The sequence below is a fragment of the Psittacula echo genome, assembly GCF_963264785.1.
Source record: "Psittacula echo genome assembly, contig: SCAFFOLD_48, whole genome shotgun sequence".
Taxonomy (NCBI): Eukaryota; Metazoa; Chordata; class Aves; order Psittaciformes; family Psittacidae; genus Psittacula; species Psittacula echo.
The window spans coordinates 387460-403812 of NW_027664162.1; positions in this window are offsets into that span (position 1 = coordinate 387460).

The window sequence follows — 16353 nt, forward strand, 5'->3', positions numbered from 1 at the left end:
TTCGTGCTCTACTGCCTGGGATGCTGGGCAGCCCAGCACGGGTGCCAAAGAGGTTCCATTTTAATGGACTTTGAGTTGGGAAATTGAGGAGCGACAGCAATGCGGATGGCACCGTTGCAAAGCTGACTTTCTGCAGAAGAGGCACAGCTCAAGGTTTTTGCCCTGGCTCTTCGGCTGTGGGAGCAGAGGCCAACCGTTCGTGCTCTACTCCCTGGGATGCTGGGCAACCCAGCACGGGTGCCAAAGAGGTTCCATTTTAATGGACTTTGAGTTGGGAAATAGAGGAGCAACAGCAATGAGGATGGCACCGTTGCAAAGCTGACTTTCTGCAGAAGACGCTTAGCTCCAGTTTTTTGCAATGGCTCTTCGGCTGTGGGAGCAGAGGCCAACCGTTCGTGCTCTACTCCCTGGGATGCTGGGCAGCCCAGCACGGGTGCCAAAGAGGTTCCATTTTAATGGACTTTGAGTTGGGAAATCGAGGAGCGACAGCAATGCGGATGGCACCGTTGCAAAGCTGACTTTCTGCAGAAGAGGCACAGCTCCAGTTTTTTGCCCTGGCTCTTCGGCTGTGGGAGCAGAGGCCAACCGTTCGTGCTCAACTGCCTGGGATGCTGGGCAGCCCAGCACGGGTGCCAAAGAGGTTCCATTGTAATGGACTCTGAGTTGGGAAATGGAGGAGCGACAGCAATGCGGATGGCACCGTTGCAAAGCTGACTTTCTGCAGAAGAGGCACAGCTCAAGGTTTTTGCCCTGGCTCTTCGGCTGTGGGAGCAGAGGCCAACCGTTCGTGCTCTACTCCCTGGGATGATGGGCAGCCCAGCACGGGTGTCAAAGAGGTTCCATTGTAATGGCCTTTGAGTTGGGAAATGGAGAGGCGACAGCAATGTGGATGGCACCGTTGCAAAGCTGACTTTCTGCAGAAGAGGCACAGCTCCAGTTTTTTGCCCTGGCTCTTCGGCTGTGGGAGCAGAGGCCAACCGTTCATGCTCTACTCCCTGGGATGCTGGGCAGCCGGGCATGGGTGCCAAAGAGGTTCCATTGTAATGGACTTTGAGTTGGGAAATCGAGGAGCGACAGCAATGCGGATGGCACCGTTGCAAAGCTGACTTTCTGCAGAAGAGGCACAGCTCCAGTTTTTTGCCCTGGCTCTTCGGCTGTGGGAGCAGAGGCCAACCGTTCGTGCTCTACTCCCTGGGATGCTGGGCAGCCCAGCACGGGTGCCAAAGATGTTCCATTGTAATGGACTCTGAGTTGGGAAATGGAGGAGCGACAGCAATGCGGATGGCACCGTTGCAAAGCTGACTTTCAGCAGAAGAGGCACAGCTCCAGTTTTTTGCCCTGACTCTTCGGCTGTGGGAGCAGAGGCCAACCGTTCGTGCTGTACTCCCTGGGATGCTGGGCAGCCAATCACGGGTGCCAAAGAGGTTCTATTGTAATGGACTTTGATTTTGGAAATGGAGGAGCGACAGCAATGCGGATGGCACCGTTCGAAGCTGACTTTCTGCAGAAAATGCACAGCTCCAGTTTTTTGCCCTGGCTCTTCGGCTGTAGGGAGCAGAGGCCAACCGTTCGTGCTCTACTCCCTGGGATGCTGGGCAGCCCAGCACGGGTGCCAAAGAGGTTCCATTGTAATGGCCTTTGAGTTGGGAAATGGAGAGGCGACAGCAATGTGGATGGTACCGTTGCAAAGCTGACTTTCTGCAGAAGAGGCACAGCTCCAGTTTTTTGCCCTGGCTCTTCGGCTGTGGCAGCAGAGGCCAACCGTTCGTGCTCTACTCCCTGGGATGCTGGGCAGCCCAGCACGGGTGCCAAAGAGGTTCCATTGTTATGGACTTTGAGTTGGGAAATCGAGGAGCGACAGCAATGCGGATGGCACCGTTGCAAAGTTGACTTTCTGCAGAAGAGGCACAGCTAAAGTTCTTTGCCCTGGCTCTTCGTCTGTGGGAGCAGAGGCCAACCGTTCGTGCTCTACTCCCTGGGATGCTGGGCAGCCCAGCACGGGTGCCAAAGAGGTTCCATTTTAATGGACTTTGAGTTGGGAAATTGAGGAGCGACAGCAATGCGGATGGCACCGTTGCAAAGCTGACTTTCTGCAGAAGAGGCACAGCTCAAGGTTTTTCCCCTGGCTCTTAGGCTGTGGGAGCAGAGGCCAACCGTTCGTGCTCTACTCCCTGGGATGCTGGGCAACCCAGCACGGGTGCCAAAGAGGTTCCATTTTAATGGACTTTGAGTTGGGAAATAGAGGAGCAACAGCAATGAGGATGGCACCGTTGCAAAGCTGACTTTCTGCAGAAGACGCATAGCTCCAGTTTTTTGCAATGGCTCTTCGGCTGTGGGAGCAGAGGCCAACCGTTCGTGCTCTACTCCCTGGGATGCTGGGCAGCCCAGCACGGGTGCCAAAGAGGTTCCATTTTAATGGACTTTGAGTTGGGAAATCGAGGAGCGACAGCAATGCGGATGGCACCGTTGCAAAGCTGACTTTCTGCAGAAGAGGCACAGCTCCAGTTTTTTGCCCTGGCTCTTCGGCTGTGGGAGCAGAGGCCAACCGTTCGTGCTCTACTCCCTGGGATGCTGGGCAGCCCAGCACGGGTGCCAAAGAGGTTCCATTGTAATGGACTCTGAGTTGGGAAATGGAGGAGCGACAGCAATGCGGATGGCACCGTTGCAAAGCTGACTTTCTGCAGAAGAGGCACAGCTCAAGGTTTTTGCCCTGGCTCTTCGGCTGTGGGAGCAGAGGCCAACCGTTCGTGCTCTACTCCCTGGGATGCTGGGCAGCCCAGCACGGGTGCCAAAGAGGTTCCATTGTAATGGCCTTTGAGTTGGGAAATGGAGAGGCGACAGCAATGTGGATGGCACCGTTGCAAAGCTGACTTTCTGCAGAAGAGGCACATCTCCAGTTTTTTGCCCTGGCTCTTCGGCTGTGGGAGCAGAGGCCAACCGTTCATGCTCTACTGCCTGGGATGCTGGGCAGCCCAGCACGGGTGCCAAAGAGGTTCCATTGTAATGGACTTTGAGTTGGGAAATCGAGGAGCGACAGCAATGCGGATGGCACCGTTGCAAAGCTGACTTTCTGCAGAAGAGGCACAGCTCCAGTTTTTTGCCCTGGCTCTTCGGCTGTGGGAGCAGAGGCCAACCGTTCGTGCTCTACTCCCTGGGATGCTGGGCAGCCCAGCACGGGTGCCAAAGATGTTCCATTGTAATGGACTCTGAGTTGGGAAATGGAGGAGCGACAGCAATGCGGATGGCACCGTTGCAAAGCTGACTTTCAGCAGAAGAGGCACAGCTCCAGTTTTTTGCCCTGACTCTTCGGCTGTGGGAGCAGAGGCCAACCGTTCGTGCTGTACTCCCTGGGATGCTGGGCAGCCAATCACGGGTGCCAAAGAGGTTCTATTGTAATGGACTTTGATTTTGGAAATGGAGGAGCGACAGCAATGCGGATGGCACCGTTCGAAGCTGACTTTCTGCAGAAAATGCACAGCTCCAGTTTTTTGCCCTGGCTCTTCGGCTGTAGGGAGCAGAGGCCAACCGTTCGTGCTCTACTCCCTGGGATGCTGGGCAGCCCAGCACGGGTGCCAAAGAGGTTCCATTGTAATGGCCTTTGAGTTGGGAAATGGAGAGGCGACAGCAATGTGGATGGTACCGTTGCAAAGCTGACTTTCTGCAGAAGAGGCACAGCTCCAGTTTTTTGCCCTGGCTCTTCGGCTGTGGCAGCAGAGGCCAACCGTTCGTGCTCTACTCCCTGGGATGCTGGGCAGCCCAGCACGGGTGCCAAAGAGGTTCCATTGTACTGGACTTTGAGTTGGGAAATCGAGGAGCGACAGCAATGCGGATGGCACCGTTGCAAAGCTGACTTTCTGCAGAAGAGGCACAGCTAAAGTTTTTTCCCCTGGCTCTTCGGCTGTGGGAGCAGAGGCCAACCGTTCGTGCTCTACTCCCTGGGATGCTGGGCAGCCGAGCACGGGTGCCAAAGAGGTTCCATTGTAATGGACTTTGAGTTGGGAAATCGAGGAGCGACAGCAATGCGGATGGCACCGTTCGAAGCTGACTTTCTGCAGAAGAGGCACAGCTCCAGTTTTTTGCCCTGGCTCTTCGGCTGTGGGAGCAGAGGCCACCCGTTCGTGCTCTACTCAATGGGATGCTGGGCAGCCGAACACGGGTGCCAAAGAGGTTCCATTGTACTGGACTTTGAGTTGGGAAATGGAGGAGCGACAGCAATGCGGATGGCACCGTTGCAAAGCTGACTTTCTGCAGAAGAGGCACAGCTAAAGTTTTTTGCCCTGGCTCTTCGTCTGTGGGAGCAGAGGCCAACCGTTCGTGCTCTACTCCCTGGGATGCTGGGCAGCCCAGCACGGGTGCCAAAGAGGTTCCATTGTAATGGACTTTGAGTTGGGAAATTGAGGAGCGACAGCAATGCGGATGGCACCGTTGCAAAGCTGACTTTCTGCAGAAGAGGCACAGCTCAAGTTTTTTGCCCTGGCTCTTCGGCTGTGGGAGCAGAGGCCAACCGTTCGTGCTCTACTCCCTGGGATGCTGGGCAACCCAGCACGGGTGCCAAAGAGGTTCCATTTTAATGGACTTTGAGTTGGGAAATAGAGGAGCAACAGCAATGAGGATGGCACCGTTGCAAAGCTGACTTTCTGCAGAAGACGCATAGCTCCAGTTTTTTGCCCTGGCTCTTCGGCTGTGGGAGCAGAGGCCAACCGTTCGTGCTCTACTCCCTGGGATGCTGGGCAGCCGAGCACGGGTGCCAAAGAGGTTCCATTTTAATGGACTTTGAGTTGGGAAATCGAGGAGCGACAGCAATGCGGATAGCTCCGTTCGAAGCTGACTTTCTGCAGAAGAGGCACAGCTCCAGTTTTTTGCCCTGGCTCTTCGGCTGTGGGAGCAGAGGCCAACCGTTCGTGCTCTACTCCCTGGGATGCTGGGCAGCCGGGCATGGGTGCCAAAGAGGTTCCATTGTAATGGACTTTGAGTTGGGAAATCGAGGAGCGACAGCAATGCGGATGGCACCGTTGCAAAGCTGACTTTCTGCAGAAGAGGCACAGCTCAAGGTTTTTGGCCTGGCTCTTCGGCTGTGGGAGCAGAGGCCAACCGTTCGTGCTCAACTGCCTGGGATGCTGGGCAGCCCAGCACGGGTGCCAAAGAGGTTCCATTGTAATGGACTCTGAGTTGGGAAATGGAGGAGCGACAGCAATGCGGATGGCACCGTTGCAAAGCTGACTTTCTGCAGAAGAGGCACAGCTCAAGGTTTTTGCCCTGGCTCTTCGGCTGTGGGAGCAGAGGCCAACCGTTCGTGCTCTACTCCCTGGGATGATGGGCAGCCCAGCACGGGTGCCAAAGAGGTTCCATTGTAATGCACTTTGAGTTGGGAAATGGAGAGGCGACAGCAATGTGGATGGCACCGTTGCAAAGCTGACTTTCTGCAGAAGAGGCACAGCTCCAGTTTTTTGCCCTGGCTCTTCGGCTGTGGGAGCAGAGGCCAACCGTTCGTGCTGTACTCCCTGGGATGCTGGGCAGCCCAGCACGGGTGCCAAAGAGGTTCCATTGTTATGGACTTTGAGTTGGGAAATCGAGGAGCGACAGCAATGCGGATGGCACCGTTGCAAAGCTGACTTTCTGCAGAAGAGGCACAGCTAAAGTTTTTTGCCCTGGCTCTTCGTCTGTGGGAGCAGAGGCCAACCGTTCGTGCTCTACTCCCTGGGATGCTGGGCAGCCCAGCACGGGTGCCAAAGAGGTTCCATTGTAATGGACTTTGAGTTGGGAAATGGAGGAGCGACTGCAATGCGGATAGCACCGTTGCGAAGCTGACTTTCTGCAGAAGAGGCACAGCTCCAGTTTTTTGCCCTGGCTCTTCGTCTGTAGGGGCAGAGGCCAACCGTTCATGTTCTACTCCCTGGGATGCTGGGCAGCCCAGCACGGGTGCCAAAGAGGTTCCATTTTAATGGACTTTGAGTTGGGAAATAGAGGAGCGACAGCAATGCGGATGGCACCGTTGCAAAGCTGACTTTCTGCAGAAGACGCATAGCTCCAGTTTTTTGCAATGGCTCTTCGGCTGTGGGAGCAGAGGCCAACCGTTCGTGCTCTACTCCCTGGGATGCTGGGCAGCCGAGCACGGGTGCCAAAGAGGTTCCATTGTTATGGACTTTGAGTTGGGAAATCGAGGAGCGACAGCAATGCGGATGGCACCGTTCGAAGCTGACTTTCTGCAGAAGAGGCACAGCTCCAGTTTTTTGCCCTGGCTCTTCGGCTGTGGGAGCAGAGGCCAACCGTTCGTGCTCTACTCCCTGGGATGCTGGGAAGCCCAGCACGAGTGCCAAAGAGGTTCTATTGTAATGGAATTTGATTTTGGAAATGGAGGAGCGACAGCAATGCGGATGGCACCGTTCGAAGCTGACTTTCTGCAGAAGATGCACAGCTCCAGTTTTTTGCCCTGGCTCTTCGGCTGTAGGGAGCAGAGGCCAACCGTTCGTGCTCTACTCCCTGGGATGCTGGGCAGCCGAGCACGGGTGCCAAAGACATTCCATTGTAATGGACTTTGAGTTGGGAAATCGAAGAGCGACAGCAATGTGGATGGCACCGTTGCAAAGCTGACTTTCTGCAGAAGATGCACAGCTCAAGGTTTTTGCCCTGGCTCTTCGGCTGTGGGACCAGATGCCAACCGTTCGTGCTCTACTGCCTGGGATGCTGGGCAGCCCAGCACGGGTGCCAAAGAGGTTCCATTGTAATGCACTTTGATTTGGGAAATCGAAGAGCGACATTAAAGCTGATGGCACCGTTGCAAAGCTGACTTTCAGCAGAAGAGGCACAGCTCAAGTTTTTTTTGCCCTGGCTATTTGGCTGTGGGAGCAGAGGCCAACCGTTCGTGCTCTACTCCCTGGGATGCTGGGCAGCCGAGCACGGGTGCCAAAGAGGTTCCATTGTACTGGACTTTGAGTTGGGAAATGGAGGAGCGACAGCAATGCGGATGGCACCGTTGCAAAGCTGACTTTCTGCAGAAGAGGCACAGCTCAAGTTTTTTGCCCTGGCTCTTCGGCTGTGGGAGCAGAGGCCAACCGTTCGTGCTCTACTCCCTGGGATGGTGGGCAGCCGAGCACGAGTGCCAAAGAGGTTCCATTGTAATGGAATTTGAGTTGGGAAATGGAGGAGCCACAGCAATGCGGATGGCACCGTTTGAAGCTGACTTTCTGCAGAAGATGCACAGCTCCAGTTTTTTGCCCTGGCTCTTCGGCTGTAGGGAGCAGAGGCCAACCGTTCGTGCTCTACTCCCTGGGATGCTGGGCAGCCGAGCACGGGTGCCAAAGAGGTTCCATTGTAATGCACTTTGAGTTGGGAAATCGAAGAGCGACAGCAATGTGGATGGCACCGTTGCAAAGCTGACTTTCTGCAGAAGATGCACAGCTCAAGGTTTTTGCCCTGGCTCTTCGGCTGTGGGAGCAGATGCCAACCGTTCGTGCTCTACTGCCTGGGATGCTGGGCAGCCCAGCACGGGTGCCAAAGAGGTTCCATTGTAATGCACTTTGAGTTGGGAAATCGAAGAGCGACATTAAAGCTGATGGCACCGTTGCAAAGCTGACTTTCAGCAGAAGAGGCACAGCTCAAGTTTTTTTTGCCCTGGCTCTTTGGCTGTGGGAGCAGAGGCCAACCGTTCGTGCTCTACTCCCTGGGATGCTGGGCAGCCGAGCACGGGTGCCAAAGAGGTTCCATTGTAATGGACTTCGAGTTGGGAAATCGAAGAGCGACAGTAAAGCTGATGGCACCTTTGCAAAGCTGACTTTCAGCAGAAGAGGCACAGCTCCAGTTTTTTGCCCTGACTCTTCGGCTGTGGGAGCAGAGGCCAACCGTTCGTGCTCTACTCCCTGGGATGCTGGGCAGCCAATCACGGGTGCCAAAGAGGTTCTATTGTAATGGACTTTGATTTTGGAAATGGAGGAGCGACAGCAATGCGGATGGCACCGTTCGAAGCTGACTTTCTGCAGAAAATGCACAGCTCCAGTTTTTTGCCCTGGCTCTTCGGCTGTAGGGAGCAGAGGCCAACCGTTCGTGCTCTACTCCCTGGGATGATGGGCAGCCCAGCACGGGTGCCAAAGAGGTTCCATTGTAATGGCCTTTGAGTTGGGAAATGGAGAGGCGACAGCAATGTGGATGGTACCGTTGCAAAGCTGACTTTCTGCAGAAGAGGCACAGCTCAAGGTTTTTGCCCTGGCTCTTCGGCTGTGGGAGCAGAGGCCAACCGTTCGTGCTCTACTCCCTGGGATGCTGGGCAGCCCAGCACGGGTGCCAAAGAGGTTCCATTGTTATGGACTTTGAGTTGGGAAATGGAGGAGCGACAGCAATGCGGATGGCACCGTTGCAAAGCTGACTTTCTGCAGAAGAGGCACAGCTAAAGCTTTTTGCCCTGGCTCTTCGGCTGTGGGAGCAGAGGCCAACCGTTCGTGCTCTACTGCCTGGGATGCTGGGCAGCCCAGCACGGGTGCCAAAGAGGTTCCATTGTAATGGCCTTTGAGTTGGGAAATGGAGAGGCGACAGCAATGTGGATGGTACCGTTGCAAAGCTGACTTTCTGCAGAAGAGGCACAGCTCCAGTTTTTTGCCCTGGCTCTTCGGCTGTGGGAGCAGAGGCCACCCGTTCGTGCTCTACTGCCTGGGATGCTGGGCAGCCGAACACGGGTGCCAAAGAGGTTCCATTGTACTGGACTTTGAGTTGGGAAATGGAGGAGCGACAGCAATGCGGATGGCACCGTTGCAAAGCTGACTTTCTGCAGAAGAGGCACAGCTAAAGTTTTTTGCCCTGGCTCTTCGGCTGTGGGAGCAGAGGCCAACCGTTCGTGCTCTACTGCCTGGGATGCTGGGCAGCCCAGCACGGGTGCCAAAGAGGTTCCATTGTAATGGACTTTGAGTTGGGAAATTGAGGAGCGACAGCAATGCGGATGGCACCGTTGCAAAGCTGACTTTCTGCAGAAGAGGCACAGCTCAAGGTTTTTGCCCTGGCTCTTCGGCTGTGGGAGCAGAGGCCAACCGTTCGTGCTCTACTCCCTGGGATGCTGGGCAACCCAGCACGGGTGCCAAAGAGGTTCCATTTTAATGGACTTTGAGTTGGGAAATAGAGGAGCAACAGCAATGAGGATGGCACCGTTGCAAAGCTGACTTTCTGCAGAAGACGCATAGCTCCAGTTTTTTGCCCTGGCTCTTCGGCTGTGGGAGCAGAGGCCAACCGTTCGTGCTCTACTCCCTGGGATGCTGGGCAGCCGAGCACGGGTGCCAAAGAGGTTCCATTTTAATGGACTTTGAGTTGGGAAATCGAGGAGCGACAGCAATGCGGATAGCTCCGTTCGAAGCTGACTTTCTGCAGAAGAGGCACAGCTCCAGTTTTTTGCCCTGGCTCTTCGGCTGTGGGAGCAGAGGCCAACCGTTCGTGCTCTACTCCCTGGGATGCTGGGCAGCCGGGCATGGGTGCCAAAGAGGTTCCATTGTAATGGACTTTGAGTTGGGAAATCGAGGAGCGACAGCAATGCGGATGGCACTGTTGCAAAGCTGACTTTCTGCAGAAGAGGCACAGCTCCAGTTTTTTGGCCTGGCTCTTCGGCTGTGGGAGCAGAGGCCAACCGTTCGTGCTCAACTGCCTGGGATGCTGGGCAGCCGAGCACGGGTGCCAAAGAGGTTCCATTGTAATGGACTCTGAGTTGGGAAATGGAGGAGCGACAGCAATGCGGATGGCACCGTTGCAAAGCTGACTTTCTGCAGAAGAGGCACAGCTCAAGGTTTTTGCCCTGGCTCTTCGGCTGTGGGAGCAGAGGCCAACCGTTCGTGCTCTACTCCCTGGGATGATGGGCAGCCCAGCACGGGTGCCAAAGAGGTTCCATTGTAATGCACTTTGAGTTGGGAAATGGAGAGGCGACAGCAATGTGGATGGCACCGTTGCAAAGCTGACTTTCTGCAGAAGAGGCACAGCTCCAGTTTTTTGCCCTGGCTCTTCGGCTGTGGGAGCAGAGGCCAACCGTTCGTGCTCTACTCCCTGGGATGCTGGGCAGCCGAGCACGGGTGCCAAAGAGGTTCCATTGTTATGGACTTTGAGTTGGGAAATCGAGGAGCGACAGCAATGCGGATGGCACCGTTGCAAAGCTGACTTTCTGCAGAAGAGGCACAGCTCCAGTTTTTTGCCCTGGCTCTTCGTCTGTGGGAGCAGAGGCCAACCGTTCGTGCTCTACTCCCTGGGATGCTGGGCAGCCCAGCACGGGTGCCAAAGAGGTTCCATTGTAATGGACTTTGAGTTGGGAAATGGAGGAGCGACTGCAATGCGGATAGCACCGTTGCGAAGCTGACTTTCTGCAGAAGAGGCACAGCGCCAGTTTTTTGCCCTGGCTCTTCGTCTGTAGGAGCAGAGGCCAACCGTTCGTGTTCTACTCCCTGGGATGCTGGGCAGCCCAGCACGGGTGCCAAAGAGGTTCCATTTTAATGGACTTTGAGTTGGGAAATAGAGGAGCGACAGCAATGCGGATGGCACCGTTGCAAAGCTGACTTTCTGCAGAAGACGCATAGCTCCAGTTTTTTGCAATGGCTCTTCGGCTGTGGGAGCAGAGGCCAACCGTTCGTGCTCTACTCCCTGGGATGCTGGGCAGCCGAGCACGGGTGCCAAAGAGGTTCCATTGTAATGGACTTTGAGTTGGGAAATCGAGGAGCGACAGCAATGCGGATGGCACCGTTCGAAGCTGACTTTCTGCAGAAGAGGCACAGCTCCAGTTTTTTGCCCTGGCTCTTCGGCTGTGGGAGCAGAGGCCAACCGTTCGTGCTCTACTCCCTGGGATGCTGGGCAGCCGGGCATGGGTGCCAAAGAGGTTCCATTGTACTGGACTTTGAGTTGGGAAATGGAGGAGCGACAGCAATGCGGATGGCACCGTTGCAAAGCTGACTTTCTGCAGAAGAGGCACAGCTCCAGTTTTTTGCCCTGGCTCTTCGGCTGTGGGAGCAGAGGCCAACCGTTCGTGCTCTACTCCCTGGGATGCTGGGCAGCCGGGCATGGGTGCCAAAGAGGTTCCATTGTACTGGACTTTGAGTTGGGAAATGGAGGAGCGACAGCAATGCGGATGGCACCGTTGCAAAGCTGACTTTCTGCAGAAGAGGCACAGCTCAAGTTTTTTGCCCTGGCTCTTCGTCTGTGGGAGCAGAGGCCAACCGTTCTTGCTCTACTCCCTGGGATGCTGGGCAGCCGAGCACGGGTGCCAAAGAGGTTCCATTGTAATGGACTTTGAGTTGGGAAATCGAGGAGCGACAGCAATGCGGATGGCACCGTTGCAAAGCTGACTTTCTGCAGAAGAGGCACAGCTCCAGTTTTTTGCCCTGGCTCTTCGGCTGTGGGAGCAGAGGTCAACCGTTCGTGCTCTACTCCCTGGGATGCTGGGCAGCCCAGCACGGGTGCCAAAGAGGTTCCATTGTAATGGACTCTGAGTTGGGAAATGGAGGAGCGACAGCAATGCGGATGGCACCGTTGCAAAGCTGACTTTCGGCAGAAGAGGCACAGCTCAAGTTTTTTGCCCTGACTCTTCGGCTGTGGGAGCAGAGGCCAACCGTTCGTGCTCTACTCCCTGGGATGCTGGGCAGCCAATCACGGGTGCCAAAGAGGTTCTATTGTAATGGACTTTGAGTTGGGAAATGGAGGAGCGACAGCAATGCGGATGGCACCGTTCGAAGCTGACTTTCTGCAGAAGAGGCACAGCTCCAGTTTTTTGCCCTGGCTCTTCGGCTGTAGGGAGCAGAGGCCAACCGTTCGTGCTCTACTCCCTGGGATGCTGGGCAGCCGAGCACGGGTGCCAAAGAGGTTCCATTGTAATGGACTTTGAGTTGGGAAATCGAAGAGCGACAGCAATGTGGATGGCACCGTTGCAAAGCTGACTTTCTGCAGAAGATGCACAGCTCAAGGTTTTTGCCCTGGCTCTTCGGCTGTGGGAGCAGATGCCAACCGTTCGTGCTCTACTGCCTGGGATGCTGGGCAGCCCAGCACGGGTGCCAAAGAGGTTCCATTGTAATGCACTTTGAGTTGGGAAATCGAAGAGCCACATTAAAGCTGATGGCACCGTTGCAAAGCTGACTTTCTGCAGAAGAGGCACAGCTCAAGTTTTTTTTGCCCTGGCTCTTTGGCTGTGGGAGCAGAGGCCAACCGTTCGTGCTCTACTCCCTGGGATGCTGGGCAGCCCAGCACGGGTGCCAAAGAGGTTCCATTGTAATGGACTTTGAGTTGGGAAATCGAGGAGTGACAGCAATGCGGATGGCACCGTTGCAAAGCTGACTTTCTGCAGAAGAGGCACAGCTCAAGGTTTTTGCCCTGGCTCTTCGGCTGTGGGAGCAGAGGCCAACCGTTCGTGCTCTACTCCCTGGGATGCTGGGCAGCCCAGCACGGGTGCCAAAGAGGTTCCATTGTAATGGACTTCGAGTTGGGAAATCGAGGAGCGACAGTAAAGCTGATGGCACCTTTGCAAAGCTGACTTTCAGCAGAAGAGGCACAGCTCCAGTTTTTTGCCCTGACTCTTCGGCTGTGGGAGCAGAGGCCAACCGTTCGTGCTCTACTCCCTGGGATGCTGGGCAGCCAATCACGGGTGCCAAAGAGGTTCTATTGTAATGGACTTTGATTTTGGAAATGGAGGAGCGACAGCAATGTGGATGGTACCGTTGCAAAGCTGACTTTCTGCAGAAGAGGCACAGCTCCAGTTTTTTGCCCTGGCTCTTCGGCTGTGGGAGCAGAGGCCAACCGTTCGTGCTCTACTGCCTGGGATGCTGGGCAGCCCAGCACGGGTGCCAAAGAAGTTCCATTGTTATGGACTTTGAGTTGGGAAATGGAGGAGCGACAGCAATGCGGATGGCACCGTTGCAAAGCTGACTTTCTGCAGAAGAGGCACAGCTAAAGTTTTTTGCCCTGGCTCTTCGTCTGTGGGAGCAGAGGCCAACCGTTCGTGCTCTACTCCCTGGGATGCTGGGCAGCCCAGCACGGGTGCCAAAGAGGTTCCATTGTAATGGACTTTGAGTTGGGAAATGGAGGAGCGACTGCAATGCGGATAGCACCGTTGCGAAGCTGACTTTCTGCAGAAGAGGCACAGCTCCAGTTTTTTGCCCTGGCTCTTCGGCTGTGGGAGCAGAGGCCAACCGTTCGTGTTCTACTCCCTGGAATGCTGGGCAGCCCAGCACGGGTGCCAAAGAGGTTCCATTTTAATGGACTTTGAGTTGGGAAATAGAGGAGCGACAGCAATGCGGATGGCACCGTTGCAAAGCTGACTTTCTGCAAAAGACGCATAGCTCCAGTTTTTTGCAATGGCTCTTCGGCTGTGGGAGCAGAGGCCAACCGTTCGTGCTCTACTCCCTGGGATGCTGGGCATCCGAGCACGGGTGCCAAAGAGGTTCCATTGTAATGGACTTTGAGTTGGGAAATGGAGGAGCGACAGCAATGTGGATAGCACCGTTCGAAGCTGACTTTCTGCAGAAGAGGCACAGCTCCAGTTTTTTGCCCTGGCTCTTCGGCTGTGGGAGCAGAGGCCAACCGTTCGTGCTCTACTCCCTGGGATGCTGGGCAGCCGGGCATGGGTGCCAAAGAGGTTCCATTGTACTGGACTTTGAGTTGGGAAATGGAGGAGCGACAGCAATGCGGATGGCACCGTTGCAAAGCTGACTTTCTGCAGAAGAGGCACAGCTCAAGTTTTTTGCCCTGGCTCTTCGGCTGTGGGAGCAGAGGCCAACCGTTCTTGCTGTACTCCCTGGGATGCTGGGCAGCCGAGCACGGGTGCCAAAGAGGTTCCATTGTAATGGACTTTGAGTTGGGAAATCGAGGAGCGCCAGCAATGCGGATGGCACCGTTGCAAAGCTGACTTTCTGCAGAAGAGGCACAGCTCCAGTTTTTTGCCCTGGCTCTTCGGCTGTGGGAGCAGAGGCCAACCGTTCGTGCTCTACTCCCTGGGATGCTGGGCAGCCCAGCACGGGTGCCAAAGAGGTTCCATTGTAATGGACTTTGAGTTGGGAAATGGAGGAGCGACTGCAATGCGGATAGCACCGTTGCGAAGCTGACTTTCTGCAGAAGAGGCACAGCTCCAGTTTTTTGCCCTGGCTCTTCGGCTGTGGGAGCAGAGGCCAACCGTTCGTGCTCTACTCCCTGGGATGCTGGGCAGCCCAGCACGGGTGCCAAAGAGGTTCCATTGTAATGGACTTTGAGTTGGGAAATAGAGGAGCGACAGCAATGCGGATGGCACCGTTGCAAAGCTGACTTTCTGCAGAAGACGCATAGCTCCAGTTTTTTGCAATGGCTCTTCGGCTGTGGGAGCAGAGGCCAACCGTTCGTGCTCTACTCCCTGGGATGCTGGGCAGCCGGGCATGGGTGCCCAAGAGGTTCCATTGTACTGGACTTTGAGTTGGGAAATGGAGGAGCGACAGCAATGCGGATGGCACCGTTGCAAAGCTGACTTTCTGCAGAAGAGGCACAGCTCAAGTTTTTTGCCCTGGCTCTTCGTCTGTGGGAGCAGAGGCCAACCGTTCTTGCTGTACTCCCTGGGATGCTGGGCAGCCAAGCACGGGTGCCAAAGAGGTTCCATTGTAATGGACTTTGAGTTGGGAAATCGAGGAGCGACAGCAATGCGGATGGCACCGTTGCAAAGCTGACTTTCTGCAGAAGAGGCACAGCTCCAGTTTTTTGCCCTGGCTCTTCGGCTGTGGGAGCAGAGGCCAACCGTTCGTGCTCTACTCCCTGGGATGCTGGGCAGCCCAGCACGGGTGCCAAAGAGGTTCCATTGTAATGCACTTTGAGTTGGGAAATCGAGGAGCGACAGCAATGCGGATGGCACCGTTGCAAAGCTGACTTTCTGCAGAAGAGGCACAGCTCCAGTTTTTTGCCCTGGCTCTTCGGCTGTGGGAGCAGAGGCAAACCGTTCGTGCTCTACTGCCTGGGATGCTGGGCAGCCCAGCACGGGTGCCAAAGAGGTTCCATTGTAATGGCCTTTGAGTTGGGAAATCGAGGAGCGACAGCAATGCGGATAGCACCGTTCGAAGCTGACTTTCTGCAGAAGAGGCACAGCTCCAGTTTTTTGCCCTGGCTCTTCGGCTGTGGGAGCAGAGGCCAACCGTTCGTGCTCTACTCCCTGCGATGCTGGGCATCCGAGCACGGGTGCCAAAGAGGTTCCATTGTATGCACTTTGAGTTGGGAAATCGAACAGCGACAGTAAAGCTGATGGCACCGTTGCAAAGCTGACTTTCAGCAGAAGAGGCACAGCTCCAGTTTTTTGCCCTGGCTCTTCGGCTGTAGGGAGCAGAGGCCAACCGTTCGTGCTCTACTCCCTGGGATGCTGGGCAGCCGAGCACGGGTGCCAAAGAGGTTCCATTGTAATGGACTTTGAGTTGGGAAATCGAGGAGCGACTGCAATGCGGATAGCACCGTTGCGACGCTGACTTTCTGCAGAAGAGGCACAGCTCCAGATTTTTGCCCTGGCTCTTCGGCTGTGGGAGCAGAGGCCAACCGTTCGTGCTCTACTCCCTGGGATGCTGGGCAGCCCAGCACGGGTGCCAAAGAGGTTCCATTGTATTGGACTTTGAGTTGGGAAATCGAGGAGCGACAGCAATGCGGATAGCACCGTTCGAAGCTGACTTTCTGCAGAAGAGGCACAGCTCCAGTTTTTTGCCCTGGCTCTTCGGCTGTGGGAGCAGAGGCCAACCGTTCGTGCTCTACTCCCTGGGATGCTGGGCAGCCCAGCACGGGTGCCAAAAAGGTTCCATTTTAATGGACTTTGAGTTGGGAAATCGAGGAGCGACAGCAATGCGGATGGCACCGTTGCAAAGCTGACTTTCTGCAGAAGACGCATAGCTCCAGTTTTTTGCAATGGCTCTTCGGCTGTGGCAGCAGAGGCCAACCGTTCGTGCTCTACTCCCTGGGATGCTGGGCAGCCGAGCACGGGTGCCAAAGAAGTTCCATTGTAATGGACTTTGAGTTGGGAAATCGAGGAGCAACAGCAATGCGGATGGCACCGTTGCAAAGCTGACTTTCTGCAGAAGAGGCACAGCTCAAGTTTTTTGCCCTGGCTCTTCGGCTGTGGGAGCAGAGGCCAACCGTTCGTGCTCTACTCCCTGGGATGCTGGGCAGCCGAGCACGGGTGCCAAAGAGGTTCCATTGTAATGGACTCTGAGTTGGGAAATGGAGGAGCGACAGCAATGCGGATGGCACCGTTGCAAAGCTGACTTTCTGCAGAAGAGGCACAGCTCAAGTTTTCTGCACTGACTCTTCGGCTGTGGGAGCAGAGGCCAACCGTTCGTGCTCTACTGCCTGGGATGCTGGGCAGCCCAGCACGGGTGCCAAAGAGGTTCTATTGTAATGGACTTTGAGTTGGGAAATGGA